A 13,712-nucleotide genomic window follows, 5' to 3' on the forward strand; every position below is an offset into this window, starting at 1 on the left:
GGCGCCGCCATGGGGGCCGGGAGGGCCGGGCCGGGCTCCCCGAGAGAGCAGCGCCCTGGGTGAGAGCGGGGGGCGCGGGGTGCGGCGCTCGGGGACCAGCGGCGCCTGTGTCTCTCGCTGCTTTCGGGCCTCATTCGACCTGCAGGCAGCCTTTTTCTTTATTTTTCCTTTACGTAAATCACTCTTTACTCTGGGTGCGGTAACAGCAGTTTTGGAAAAGACCTTTCGAAAGTGATGCGCGCCTCCGTTTTCCTTAAACACAACTCCGTAGCGCCCCTGGACGCGGGCACTGGCGCTGCGTCTCTGAAATCTGCGAAACACCTGCATCCGGATCACCTGGGGATGCTGGTGAAGGTGCAGGTCTCTGCGTTCCTCCCTGGCCTCACGGAGTCAGGCTTTGCTCTGGATAAGCCCCTGGCACCTGCGTGTTGAACAAGCTGTCCGGATAATTCAAGAATACTGGCAGTTCTTTGATATTTAAGGGGTTTACTATATGAACATTTACTTTAGGGTTATCTTGCTTGGGTTTCTTAGCCTTTTAAAACATAGTGCTTCAAAGTGCATGTTTTTCAAAATTTGGATGTGAGTGTAAGATATGTTACGGTAAGGTATTTTGCAGATAGCCAATCTTAGCCCAGCTAGGGAAAAGCTGATGTGCTGTTTAACAACTGGAATGATCACAGATTAGGGAAAGCAAGCCAGGAAGGGTCAGAATCTGAATTGCAAAGCATTTAAAGCTTATAGTAATAACTAGGTCATCATAAGTTAGATTTAAATTTCAGTTGAATATAAGAACATTGATCTATATACCTGGAGAGTACTGTAAGTACTAAAATTCTCCAGGTTCCATTTGAATGTTTATATTGAACTTTTTGTAGACAGAAAGTATGTAGCAACATTTTCTTAGGTTTGCTAATGCTCATGAGTCAACTCTTCTGGAAGAATGTTGTTTTTCTTAAACTTCTGAGACAGCTGCTCAAAGTGGGTGATGGTGAGGTCGGTAGAATAAGATGTTTCGTTTGCCTCCCAATGGACATCTGTTTCAGCAGGTAAATCCTGACCTGCAGCAGGAGTTTGTTGTGCAGTCCAGCCGTGGGAAAGAAGTGAGAGACCTCTAATGGCATTACAGAGCAGAAGCAGTGCAAAGTAGGCCCTGGGCGTCTTAAGGTTTTTGTGTTCACTGGGTTCCTCCTAAGGGTGAGGTAGGTTGTAAGATAAGAAGAAAGCTGGAGCCGAAAAGCTGACTCTTGAAGAGTGGTTAGAATTCTGGTAGACATTGAGCTTGAAACATCAACAAACCCAGAGGCTGTAATTATATTTGGAGAACATTTTGTCTGTACCCCTGTGCATGTGACCTGTGAGTGTGTGAGAGGTACAGATGTGTATGCTGTGCAGGGAGGAGTAGAAGATGAGGCTAGAGAAATAGGTTGGAGCCGGAGAGAGGGAGAGAATGTGTGTGTGCGTGTGTATGTTCTTACACTGTTAGTATCATCATTTTCTGGGAATGTGTTAGAACTCCAGAATCACGTACCCCCAAGACGCAATGGACAAGTGCCTACGTTTTAGCAAAGTCACTATTGACTCACATGCACAACAGTTTGAGAAATGCTACGTAGAGGATCTTGAATGCTAGGCCTGATCAAACTTGTGTGGAAGGAGTATTTCTCTAGCAACAGTGCTGAGGTAAAGGAGAGATATCAAAAAGAGAGTATGCTAACCTTTCATGTGAGAGGCTTAGTGCTGTGTGGTATAAAACAGGTGATAGATTTGAGAGACGCTGAGACAAAGTCTTTGTTCCTGGCAAATGACTTGATTCCTCCTCTCCTGGCACTAGTCGGCAAATCGAGATTAAGTGGCCAAGAGCTGACAGCATAGGTAGGAAAAGCAAGAAGTTGGGGAGCAGGGAAGAAAAGACCAGGGGTTTGGTGTTGGACATGCAGGCAGGAAGACATCTGGAGGGAGACACTTGGTGGCTGGTGGAAGTGAGTGATGGGCTGTGGGGAGGTTAGGGTGCATGGTTGAGGTGAGAAAGACCCACGAGAGAAGCACGAGAAACATCGTAGTCTTTTAGAGAGGAAGGTGAACTGGCACAGGAAACAAATTGGATGGGGACTGGGAGGACGGAGAGATTTGGTGCTGAGCACACAGAAAGAATTCAAGTAAAGTGGCAGAGATAAAAGGCAGATTGCAAGAGGTTAATGATTTAATGACTTATCCCTTTCTGCCCCCTCCCTCCTTTCCTCGCTGATAGGAGGCGGTTTCAGGACCAGGGACCTGATCTTATTTGTAGACTCTAAGGAGGGGATGAAGGTGGTTGGAGAGGATCCACTTGGTAAGCAGGAGGATTGTTTCTCAGAAAGAAGAGAGGAGATCAGATCTGCCTGTAAAGAGTAAGTGATCTCTGGCAGACAGAATTGGCTGGGAAGAAGCAGGACCTGACTTAAGGATCAGCCTGCAGTGTGAAGTTTAGATCCTGTGGAACGTTTGAGAAACCTTTAGGAAGTAATTTGATAGTCAATGGCAGATAAATATGCAAAGTTTCAAAGCTTCCCCCCACCCCAGGGCTCTTTTTTAAAAAAAAGTCAAAAACCAGAGAGTGTGCGTTCCATAATAATAGACCAATATCCTGTTTGTTTCGAGAAGGAAGATTAGGGGAACAGATTTGAGTTAACCAAGCGTTTATTGCAAGCAGCTGTGAACTACTGTACTAGCAAAACTCATCAAGGGAGATGAGGAATTAAGATCTTTATTTTTGTGGGTTATTTTTTGATACCTAAGAAGCGAGATGAGACTTGGCCAGTTCATTATTTTCTTTTTTTGTCTTCTTAGAACTTTTGGTACTTCGTTGGGTTCATTCAGAATGCTTCTTCTGGGGGGCTGGGGATTTAGCTTAGTGGCACAGTGCCTACCTGGCAAGTGCAAGGTCGTGAGTTCAATTCCCGGTACCAGAAAAAAAAAAAAAAAAAAAAGAAGAATGCTCTTTCTGGATCTCAAGCATGTGAATGAGTGAATGAACTGTTTTTGTTCAAGAGTACCTATCAGTGTTTCTTCTGTTAATCATTACATGTAGTTGAAATTTAAATGATCCATTCACTGCAGGAAGTTTGGAAGAAAGCCTCAGTCCTACCTCTCGGTTAGGTTTTATGGGTGTTGGCATAATTTATATTACCAGTTTTCTAGTTCCAACGCTAATAGCAAGTTGCAGAGTGTTACTTGGCGTTCTTGCAGTAAGTTGGACATCTTCACACAGAAGGTCATCTGACAACCTCAGAAGTTGTGAAGAACTAGTTTTATCTTGACTCTACATTAATTTTCAAAGTATATTTCCTTTTACCTCAGTAAATTTGTCTCTAACAGAAGTACTAATAAACTGACATTGATCTTTGATGTTTCTTCAATTTGTACATCTGTAATCTGAATTTTTTGGCTTAAATGAGACACCATGAAAATACTTTGCAAATACGAGATGATTCCATCCCTGTTTCTTTTTCCTCTCTTAACTTTCACAAACTGATCTGATGTGAAACAAAACTACTGAAATTACCCTTCCTCAGATTTTCAGGTTTGTGTTTATGCTTGTTGGTTTTTAACCTGTAGGAGCTTTGAGTAACAGGATCTCAGAATCAAGTGTTGAAAGGGAAATCAGTCTCCTAGTCCCATCCCTGTGTATTCTTCTGACTCCAGGCTCTGGGTTAACCAAGAACCATCTCCCCCACCCCCACCCCCGTACCGGGAATCGAACTCATGACCTCGTGCTTGCCAAGCAGGTGCTGTGCCGCTGAGCCAAATCCCCTGCCCCAAGAACCATCTTTAAAGAAAAATTTACAAATGACTTTTAAAGCAGATTTGTAAGCCAAAATAAACATATTTGCAAGTAATGGATTGTTCTTGTCTGTACTGGTCTTTGGTTTAATTGACTCCAAATGCTGTGTGCATGTGACAGAGATGAGACGGCCCTTTATTGGAGCACAGCTCTGTGTGCTCCTGGGCATTGGGCAGAAGGAACCTGAGCCTATCTGTTGCTATCAGCGGTCGTAAACCATGTGCCTCATTCTCACACTATTGTCTGTGAACTCCATCTGCTTCTCGCCTTTTACAAGAGAGGAGCTGCTTATGTGTATTTATTAGAGATCGTTTTAAAACACATAGAGGTGGGGCTTTAGATGTACAGTAGTTCAGTGGTAGAACCCTGTGCTGAGCATGTGCATGGCTCTGTGTTCATTCCCAGCACTGAAAACGAATAAACAAAAACAGAGAACTTGTAAGTTACGGAGGTAAATACTATACCAAGAAAGAAATCAAATGTGTTTTTTTAAACCGTGTTTAAATTTGTAAGTAACCGTGTTGATTAATAATGTTTTATAGACTACAATAGAAGGGCTTCCAGAAATGTTTTAATGCAGGGGAGGATATACAGGTACATCATTTGCATGTTGCTGGTAATGTTGAAATATTGGATTACTTTTTTTTAATGGTCTAGTTGATATGTCAGTGATCCAATGTACTTGGTATTTACATTGTTGACTTTTTGTTTTTTGAGGCAGGTTCTCGCTATATAGTTCCGGCTGGCCTTGAACTCAGTTTGTAGCAGAGGCTGGCCTCAAACTCTGCCTTCGCCTCCTGGCTCAGCCTCCGGAGCGCTGGGATCACAGGTGTGCGCTGCCACGCTGGCTCATTTTATTTGTTTTGGTTTGGAGTGTGGCTAGCCTTGTGATATGTTTAAAGAAAGCAGCTTTAATTTAAAGATTTACTTAGTAGATGAGGACTAAGAAGTAAAGTCCAGTTAGTATTAGTTTGTTTTTAAATGCTCTCAATAAAGAAAGCATATGTTCAGGTGCAAGATTCTTGGGTACATTAGAAAAGCATATTGAGGGGCCGGGGATATAGCTCAGCGGCACAGCGCCTGCCTGGCAAGTGTGAGGCCCTGAGTTCAATTCCTGGTACCAAAAAAAAAGCAGATTCAGGCAAATCACATTTTCAGCTTTGGGAAGTGTTTTCCTTCCAAGAAAAGAGATGTGAAATTTTAAAATAAGCAGTTGTTAGTGTAGAACCTGTTCACTTCATATGATATTCTCCTGTTACCTGCTTCTGTTCCTTCACAGGGGGAGTTTCTAAGGGACCTTGTGAAGGAATGTAGTGTATACTTACCAAAATCCAGTGGACGTAATTGTAAGGTGGCTGGGGTTCTGGGTGACTTCAGTCAGAGCAAACAGTTCTTTAAAACTTGTGAATTCATTGTGGCATGAGGTCGTTTCTGCTCAGTTGAGGGCATAATCAGAGCAATTACAAGATAAATGACATCTTGATGAGATTTCTGGAAGGAGTAAAACGCTGCACATTATAATGCTATGGTAGTTGCCCCTTATGCCAACTTACAGTTTACAGAATAATAGTTAGGAGACTCCTCTTCAAAATTTACTCCGTACATGATCTGAGGCAAGTTTATGCCAACTTACGGTTGACAGAGTAACAGGATTAGAGTTAGAAGACCTGACTCTCCACTTCTGTCCAGAATTTAAGTAGTACATAATTGGAGGCAAGTCACCGCTTTTCATGTCTTAGCCTCTGTTTTTGTTTATATGGATGTGTGTCCTATCAGAATGGATTCGTTCAGCAAACAAGTACTGCAGTTTATTAAGGGCAAGAGGCTATACACTGTTAGGTCATAAAAATAGATAAATGTCTTTTCTTTGAGAAGCTCCAAGTCTGACAGGGAGATAGTTGTGTTAAAAAGTTAATTATACACCTGTGTCATGGTTACTTTTCTCTTGTTACTGGGACAAAATACCCAAAACCCAAAATTAAGGAAGGAAAGGTTTATTTAGCTCACAGTTTGTGGAGGTTTCAGTCTGTAATCAGCTGGCTCAAGGCAGAGTGGCGTGGCACAGGGGCAACTAACTGGTTTCTTTTTAAATTTTATTTATTTATTTATTTGGTGCTGGGAATCAAACTCAGGCAGGACCTTGCGCTTGCCAGGCAGGCACTATTACCGCTGAGCTGTATTCCTGGCCAACTAACTGTTCAGGGCAGCAGAAGACGCAAAATTAACAAGGGCAGAAGCAGGAGAGAGCAAACCTCTTTTCCTCCCTTACATTGTATGCTGGCTTTCTACCCACGTGTGCCCTCCTCTTCTCCAAACTCAGGATGCTTACAAAGTAATGACCCTCATGTTGACACAATATATCAACCGTTACAGCCTGTAATCCCAGCACTCAGAAGGCTGAGGCAGGAGGGTCGCTGCAAAGTTGAGGCCTTACAAAATGAGTTCAAACCAGCCTGAACTGCATAGCAAAACCCGGTCTCAAAAAGACAAAAAAAGAAAAAAAAAAGAGTTCACTATGTTAGAATGGGTAATGGGTGTCAGAAAAGTACTGTGACGGTGAAGAGAACAGAAGTGTCCAGTGTCAAGTCCTTGAATGTGAAAAGTGTGAAAGACCATGTAGGCAGGGACACGGAGGCAACTCGGCACAGTGGTGCAGAGCAGCAGTTCCTATGCCAAAGCTCCTGGACTCCTATCAATCTCCATAGGGGGATCTCGTTATTTATTCGTGCGTTAATGGTGCTGACATTGAATTGAGGGCCTTGTCCGTGTTAGGCAGGTGCTGTACCACTGAACTGCACTAACAGGCCTGAGACTGTCAGTGTTTGTAATAAGGAGCAGGATTTTTAATATGCTAATTTAATTTTTTTTTTTTTTTGGTGGTGCTGGGAATCGAACCCAGGGGCTTGTGCATGCAAAGCAAGAACTCTACCACTGAGCCACAACCACAGCCCCCAGGTGCTAATTTTAAAAGTCATATTTCTTTACTTTGAACTAGCATTATATCAGACCTTAGGTAATAATGATACTTATTATTAAAAGAAACAAGACTAGTGAAAGAACAGAGAAAGAGACATGAGGTAGGACAGTAGGTCAGGGAGCCTTTCAGGGTATTCTGACAAGAAAGGAAACATCCCAGGGCTATGGCAGCACTGCTGGAGAAGGGGTAGATTTAAGAGCAGCTGCAGGAATAGAAGCAGGAGCGTGTGGCTGTTGTCTTAACGCAGACAGTGAGGGAGCAGGTGGTGCTGATGATGGTGTAAACGTCAGGTGCGGGCCGGATGCTGTGAAGGGAGAAACGAGTTGGAGGAGGAGGCCCTGGGTGAGGAGTTTCCTCTTCTGAACGTGGCCTGGTGATAACGGATAGAGCCTCCGCAGATGCCGAGTTCGGGAAGAGAACGATAGTACTGCAGGTACTGTGTAGGTCTGGGGCTTCCGGATTACATACAGAAGGAGCTGGCACCGAAGGGACATTGGCCCTGCGGGAAGAACATGGCATATACATAAGGAAAGCGCCTGCTGGGTGCAGACTGAGATCTGTGAGAACCATGGTGAGGCTCATGAGGGACTGGCCCCCTACAAAGCCGGGAAACAGTGTCCTGAGTGTCCTCTGGCTGCTGCCGCAGTAGCTTCCGCAAGAGCAAACTTGATTTGGGAGTGGGTCTGGCGGAGAGGAGGCCTCTGATAACCCTTCCTGAGAGCAGCCTGAGTGCTCCGCCCCAGGGCTTGCTGTGGACTCAGCCAGACACTCGCCCCTGGAAACTAAAGCAAGGGGCCGGGGAGAGGTGAAGTTGGCTGACACAGTCGTGCAGGGTGCCCTCCTTTCTGGGTGGTAAATGATAAATTATTATTATTTTCTCTAAGGAAATGGCCCGCTGAGGCAGCTCAGTGTTGACATGACTGGTCTTGTCATGAAACTCACGTGGGGTGTCTGTTAGGTGACATTCTCGTAGCCCCCTCTTGGGATGGGGGCCTGTGAAGCTTTGATCATTTTTAATAAACACGCAGGATTTTATGTCGGGCAGATTAGGGTTATGCCTGGCTGGGCGAAATGGCCATGAGAAAACAAGTTGAATGGAGCCAAGAGGGAATTAAGGGCAGAGCCGTGGGGTGGCACCCAGCTCTCCCCGTCTTTCCTGGGGTCGCGCTGCCTCTGCAGGTCCTTGGACTCTTGAATAAGGTCAGGGTTTTTCCTCTCTTTCCTGGAAACCAAACTAGGGCCATCCTGGGAAGACACAGGGCTGCATCTTCTCCCTGTGTTTTGTCGTTGTGCCGTATCGTGCCGCTGTGCTCACACATCCCTGCATTCATCCTGAGCACTTAGTCTTTAGTGCTGTCTGTGTGTTGATGGTTTTCTGCAATCTGTGAGTCTTCCTTTTGTAGACTGAGAGCACATGCCAGGCGTGCTGCTCTGTTCCGGCCAGCGCTGAAGGGGATCTCCCTGTTGGAGCCGTGCCGGGGGAAGGAGCCGGCGTGAAGACCCCAGCCCGTAACACAAGAGGCAGGGAGTGGGCTTTTGGAGGGAGTGTTTTTTTGACACTTGGCACAGCTTGTTAGGGCATTCGTTGTTAATTCAATTAAGAGAGGTTAAAATAATTCAGGGTACTCCACTCAAATCTAAGAACCAGCTTAATAGTCATTAAGTATCAATAGCAGTGAAGACATTGATGTACTTAATTGTCCCTGCCCACATGTATATTTTGAAATACTGCTCAAATTTGCACATACTCTCTAAATGTAGTACTTAGTAAAAATACCGTGTTTAAGAGCAGAATAGATTGGCCACAACACGTTTGACTCAGTTAAATATACCCCCATGATAGGTTTTCAGTGAAAGAAAAATTGAATTAGACCTCAGATTACTTATTAAACATGTTCTTGTAGACACTTACCATTTCTGTCCGTATTTTGCTGTTGAACTTTTGTTTCTCTGTTGGAAAGTCAGAGTTGGACTTGTGTTGTTCTCCTCTGAATAACCCTGTAGCACACAACTGGTGACTGCTGGAAAGAGCAAATGTAAATGGAATACCTAAGGTAATCAATGGACAATGTTGGTTATGAATTTTTTGAAAAATAGTATCTGAAGTGTTCAAAAGGTCTAGTTGGCTCAAGTTTTCATGGGATGACGTTGTTTACTTTCAGCTAAAGCACCTAGGGTTTTAGTTTCAACTAAAGTTTTTTTATTCAGTCATTTTACTTGTGGTTAATGATTTTTGAACAGGACAAATAACGTTTCTACGATGGGACTAGAAGAGAGGTAACCTGACTCTAGATTCTGTGGCTGTCTAAGGCATGGATTTTCATACCTTTCTTTATAAAACAGTTTTCTTGCTCAGGGTGTTCTGCTCCTCCTGCTCCCGTTAGATTTCGTCAGCAAGCAGGTGAACATGTGGGGAGGGCTGTTCTCTTTCTTTGGTTTGTCATCTAAATTACTAGAGCTTGTAGTGTGGCAAAGTCTTTTCACAAATTAGACTAAATTGTCATTTGAAAAATTCAAAATGTGAATCAGTGTATAGTTTGGAAATTAAGTAAATGATTTTTATGTGTTTATTTTGTAAATTATTCTTTGAAAGGTTTCAAAAAATTTACTTGAACTAATTATCCTGGTTCATGTATGGGTTTCCTTTAGATTCACCCACCTTGTACCTCAGGTATAATAGAAGACATGAAGTTTCAGTTTAGGATTCTTAGCGGCACCAGTTTTGGTGGTCTGTAAAACAGACAAATAAGCCTAACAAATACCAAGAACAACTGACTGACTCATCCTTTGGTTTAACAGATACTTATGGTGAGCCTGCAGGAATCAGGGAGTATGTTCCAGGCAGAAGGAACAGTAGCTGCAAAGGATTTTTCCCGAGGGAAATCCTGTATCATATGTTTGGAAATTTGGGGGCATCCCTGTAGGGATGACTTGGGATTGACTTGGGATGTCAGGAGCGTTGAGAAGCCTGTTCCGCAACTTAAATGTAGTGGGCAGTGAGACATGAATGTCCCTCAGCTGAGGGAGAAGTCTGGAACTAGAGTTATAAATTCGGGAGTTGCCGGCGTATACGTGGATGTACTTATAGCTGTGAGACTGGGTGAGTCCCAAAGAAGATGACATGTAGGTATAGACTGTTTTTGGTTTTTCTTCCGGTACCAGGAATCGAGCTCGTGACCTTGTGCTTGCCAGGCAAGCGCTATGCTGCTGAGCTAAATCCCCAGCCCCCGGTATAGGCTGTTTTAAGAGGGAGAGAAGATAAGGAGGAACTAGAAAATGAAACTGAAAAAGAATAGCATGGAGTTGGGGAGTGGGGGTAGAAACAGAAGCAAAACTGAGGTAGGCAAGGGAAGCAGCTGGTCAAGTGCTGTGGACAGTCGTGAAGTGAGACCCGAGCCTGGGCCCTGGCTTTATCGTGGGAATGTCATTGGTGACTCTGACAAGAGCTGCCTTGGAAGGGTGATGCCCTTCCAAACACTGGTTAGAAATAGTTCTAGAGGGGTGGGGAGGAGAGGATTTAAAGATATAAAAATATGTAACAACTCTGTTGGAAGCAGGGACAGTGGGTCTATTAGGGACTGTTAGGTCTGGTTTGGTTTATTTTTTAGATTTGGTTTGGTTTTTAAATTAGGGGAAATAATAACAGTTTGGGATGCTATTTTTTTTTTTTTCTGTTCAGCCTGCTATAACAAAATTCTGTACATTGGGTGGCTTGAAAATTTATATCTCATATTCTAGAGACTGGGAAGTCCAGTATCACGGCACCAGCAGATTCGATGTCTCATGTGGCCCGTTCCTCATAGATGACATCTTCTGTGTCCTTGCGTGATAGACAGGCAAAGGGACTTCTGGGACCACTTCTATAAGGGTACTGACGTCGCTTGTGCAGCCTCCACTTTCATGACCTAATTGTCTCCCGAGGATCCCGCTGCATAATTCCTCACACCGGAGATTAGCTTTCAGCACGTGTGTTCGCTGAATCTAGAGCAAGTGCTGCAGGACAGGGAGAAAATTGGTGATGGGGAGTAAGAGGAGACATTTGCAGAAGAAGGTCTTCGAGTGTTGTGCAGGGGATCTCTGCTGCTTAAGGAGAGGGACTGGGAGTGGAAGGGACAGTGGACAGTTCTCAGGCACCCTGCAGAGGGAGGTCAGAGTTCATCGGTCCAGTGTGGGTAACTGGGCAGCAGTGGAGGTGGGAAGCAAACTTGTGGTCGCCTCTATTTTCCCCGGGGAAGCACAATGACTGAGATTTGTGAGCTCTGAAGCACTGGTATCAGGGTTAAACCCTGCAAGCATAATAGGGTACCACATACACACCCCTTACTTTTCCAAATTTTTATGTTAGCATACTAGTAATGGACTGTGTGGCTCAGTACCTTTCTCTGAGGGATACAGGAAGCGATCTTTGTGTTTACCCACTTGGTATTACGAAAGGTAAGATATATGCCTGTGTACAAAAGCGCCAGACCAGGATTTACACTCGTGCTATGCTCCATGGAACAATTCTAGCGAATGTTTACCTGAGCATCACAGAAGGTGTAATACACCCACACCACTCTAGGATTTGTTTTTTGAAATCAGGATTTCCGATTTTTTGGTAGAAATAGCCCAGTTCAGTACAATGGCATATAGAAATCCAGATTTGCAAGTTTTGGAGGAGGTCAAAAGTGAATCATCAGATTACACATGCGTGGATGATGGAGATGATCCATTATGGTAAATTACATGCTTTTATAACGGAAGGGTGGTGTGGTTGGTGGTGATGATGATGACGACCACATATGTGCTATCAGTGTAAGTGATACTTGTGTATGGAACATGCAGTTTTCATGTGTGAAGACTGCCTTGAGTGTGACAGTGGAGGCAAAGATTTTGTTTTTGTTTTTTTTTTTTGAGACAGGGTTTCACTGTGTAGTGTAGGCTGGCCTTGAACTCACTGTGTAGCCCAGGCCTCCCTCAAACTCGAAGTGATCCTCCTGCATCAGCCTCCTGAGTGCTAGGATTACACACGTGCACCACCACACCAGGCTAGCAAAGATTATTTTTGTTGTAGAGTTCCATTGGTATTTTCATTGTAGTTCACTTAGCTTTTTATTTCTGATGTTATCTCTTGGGTTTTGTAAGCAAGCACACAGCCCGTGAAAAGTTGATGTGTATTCTAAGCACGTATTACACATTTGATATGTTAGAGTGCTATTGGTGTTATCATTGTAGTTCATGTAGGAATTTACTTCTGATGTTATCTTTTAGTTTTTGTAACCAGGTACACAGCTGATGTGAAAATGTTGACGTGTATTCTAACGTGCAATACATATTAAGAATTTAATACTTTATTCATACTTTATGTTCCTGTTAACTGCACATTGCACAGTGTAGGAGCCTCCTAACAAAACAGGAAGACCAGCTACATGTCAAGTATGTCCTACAGAAAGGCCAGGAAAGCAAAATACATATGCTGGTAGTGTACCCGATAACGTGTATATGGAATGTGCCGTTGTCATGTGTGAAGACTGCCTTAGGTGTGACTGTTGAAGTGAAGATTGATTTTTTTGTGGTGTGGCAGTGATATTCTCGTAGTTCATACAGGAATTTTCTTCTGTTCTTTTTTAGATGGTGTATACCGAAAACTAGTCAGTGTTGAAAATTTTGATGCTTTCTTATGAACACTCAATAAATATTAAAAATGCAATGCTTTATTTTTGTGATTTTTTTTTTTCTTGTTAAGCACTCAGGTTTAATAAAACTTATAAATTAATAATTCATCAGTAGAAATAGTCTAAAGAATAAATGATGTGACACGCCCATGATTGTGCTGTGAAATGACAAAGAGTGCGTTAGGCTTCTAGGGTTTTAAGAAGAGGAGAAATGAGGTAGTTAACCTAGGTCAGCAAGATAGCGTGTGGACCAGGAAGTGTGTTCTGACTGCTGGGCGTCACTCCTGGCCTTTTCAAGGGTCACGAGTAAAAGTGAGAGCGGTCAGCGGTTGGCGGGTTGTGTTTTTCTCCATCTGCCTTCACCTGTGCAGATCCAGGGCTGGGAGAGTGGAGAAGAGGGGACTTGAGGGTTGGAGTTCTGCCTGTCCACTGTGACAGGCGAAAGAACTGACAGGGAGTTAAGGGTGGATGCGGGCTAGTGCTTAGGATAAGGTGGAGGACTGGCGTTTAAAGTAGGCAAGAAGGAAGTGAGAGCATGGTGGTGGTGAAGCCCCTAGGATCAATGGCTTGTACATTCCAGTGCGGTCAGAGCTTTGCTGGAGTCAGGGAAGCAGAGGAACGGGCCTGAAAAGACAAGGCTGGGTGGCGGGGGTGGAGCACTCTGCCGGTGGGTAGAGGGGTTGCGCTTGATAAGTCCACTTGTCTCTCTGCTGAGACAGAATACCTAACGTTAAAGGAGGAAATCTTTATTTAGCTCACAGTCTGTAGCAGTTTCAGTCCCTAATCAGTTGTCTCCAGCGCAAGGTGGAGAGGCAGACAGGCATCGCCGAGGGGAAGCGGTTCATGGTGGGCAGAAGCAGCAAAGGAAGCAAGGGACCCTAGCAGCTTCTTTCTGCCCCTTTTATACTCTATTGGGGTTCCTGGGATTACCAAGCAGTAGACTGATTTAGTAATCTCCTGCCCTTAATCCTAGCACCCATAATCCTAGCATTGAACCGTGAATCAGTGACACTCAGGATCCAGCCACCTCTTAAAAAGCCCCAGCTATGATTACGTGAGGCTTTGGTGGGGAGCATCCAGACCAAGCCATGACAGATGGCTAAGGAAGGGAGGTAGAGAGTGGAAAGCCAGAACTGAGGCAGAAGTGTATGAAGCAGTAAAGTCCTCTGGGCCAGGGGCTAGTGACCTAAGAGTCAGTGCATAATGACTGGAGAGATTCTGTTTTGTTTTGTTTTGTTTTTCTGGTACCAGGAATTGA

At 44.1% G+C, this 13,712-nt stretch overlaps 1 protein-coding gene across 1 annotated transcript in view; it reads left to right on the plus strand.

Moving 5' to 3' along the window:
* Eif2ak3 (eukaryotic translation initiation factor 2-alpha kinase 3) overlaps window positions 1-13,712 on the plus strand; it is a gene marked incomplete in the record, with an annotated part of 68,401 nt that overhangs the window by 546 nt on the left and 54,143 nt on the right.

This window comes from Chinchilla lanigera, unplaced genomic scaffold, assembly GCF_000276665.1.
Source record: "Chinchilla lanigera isolate Chin_1 unplaced genomic scaffold, ChiLan1.0 scaffold00023, whole genome shotgun sequence".
NCBI classification, from domain to species: Eukaryota; Metazoa; Chordata; class Mammalia; order Rodentia; family Chinchillidae; genus Chinchilla; species Chinchilla lanigera.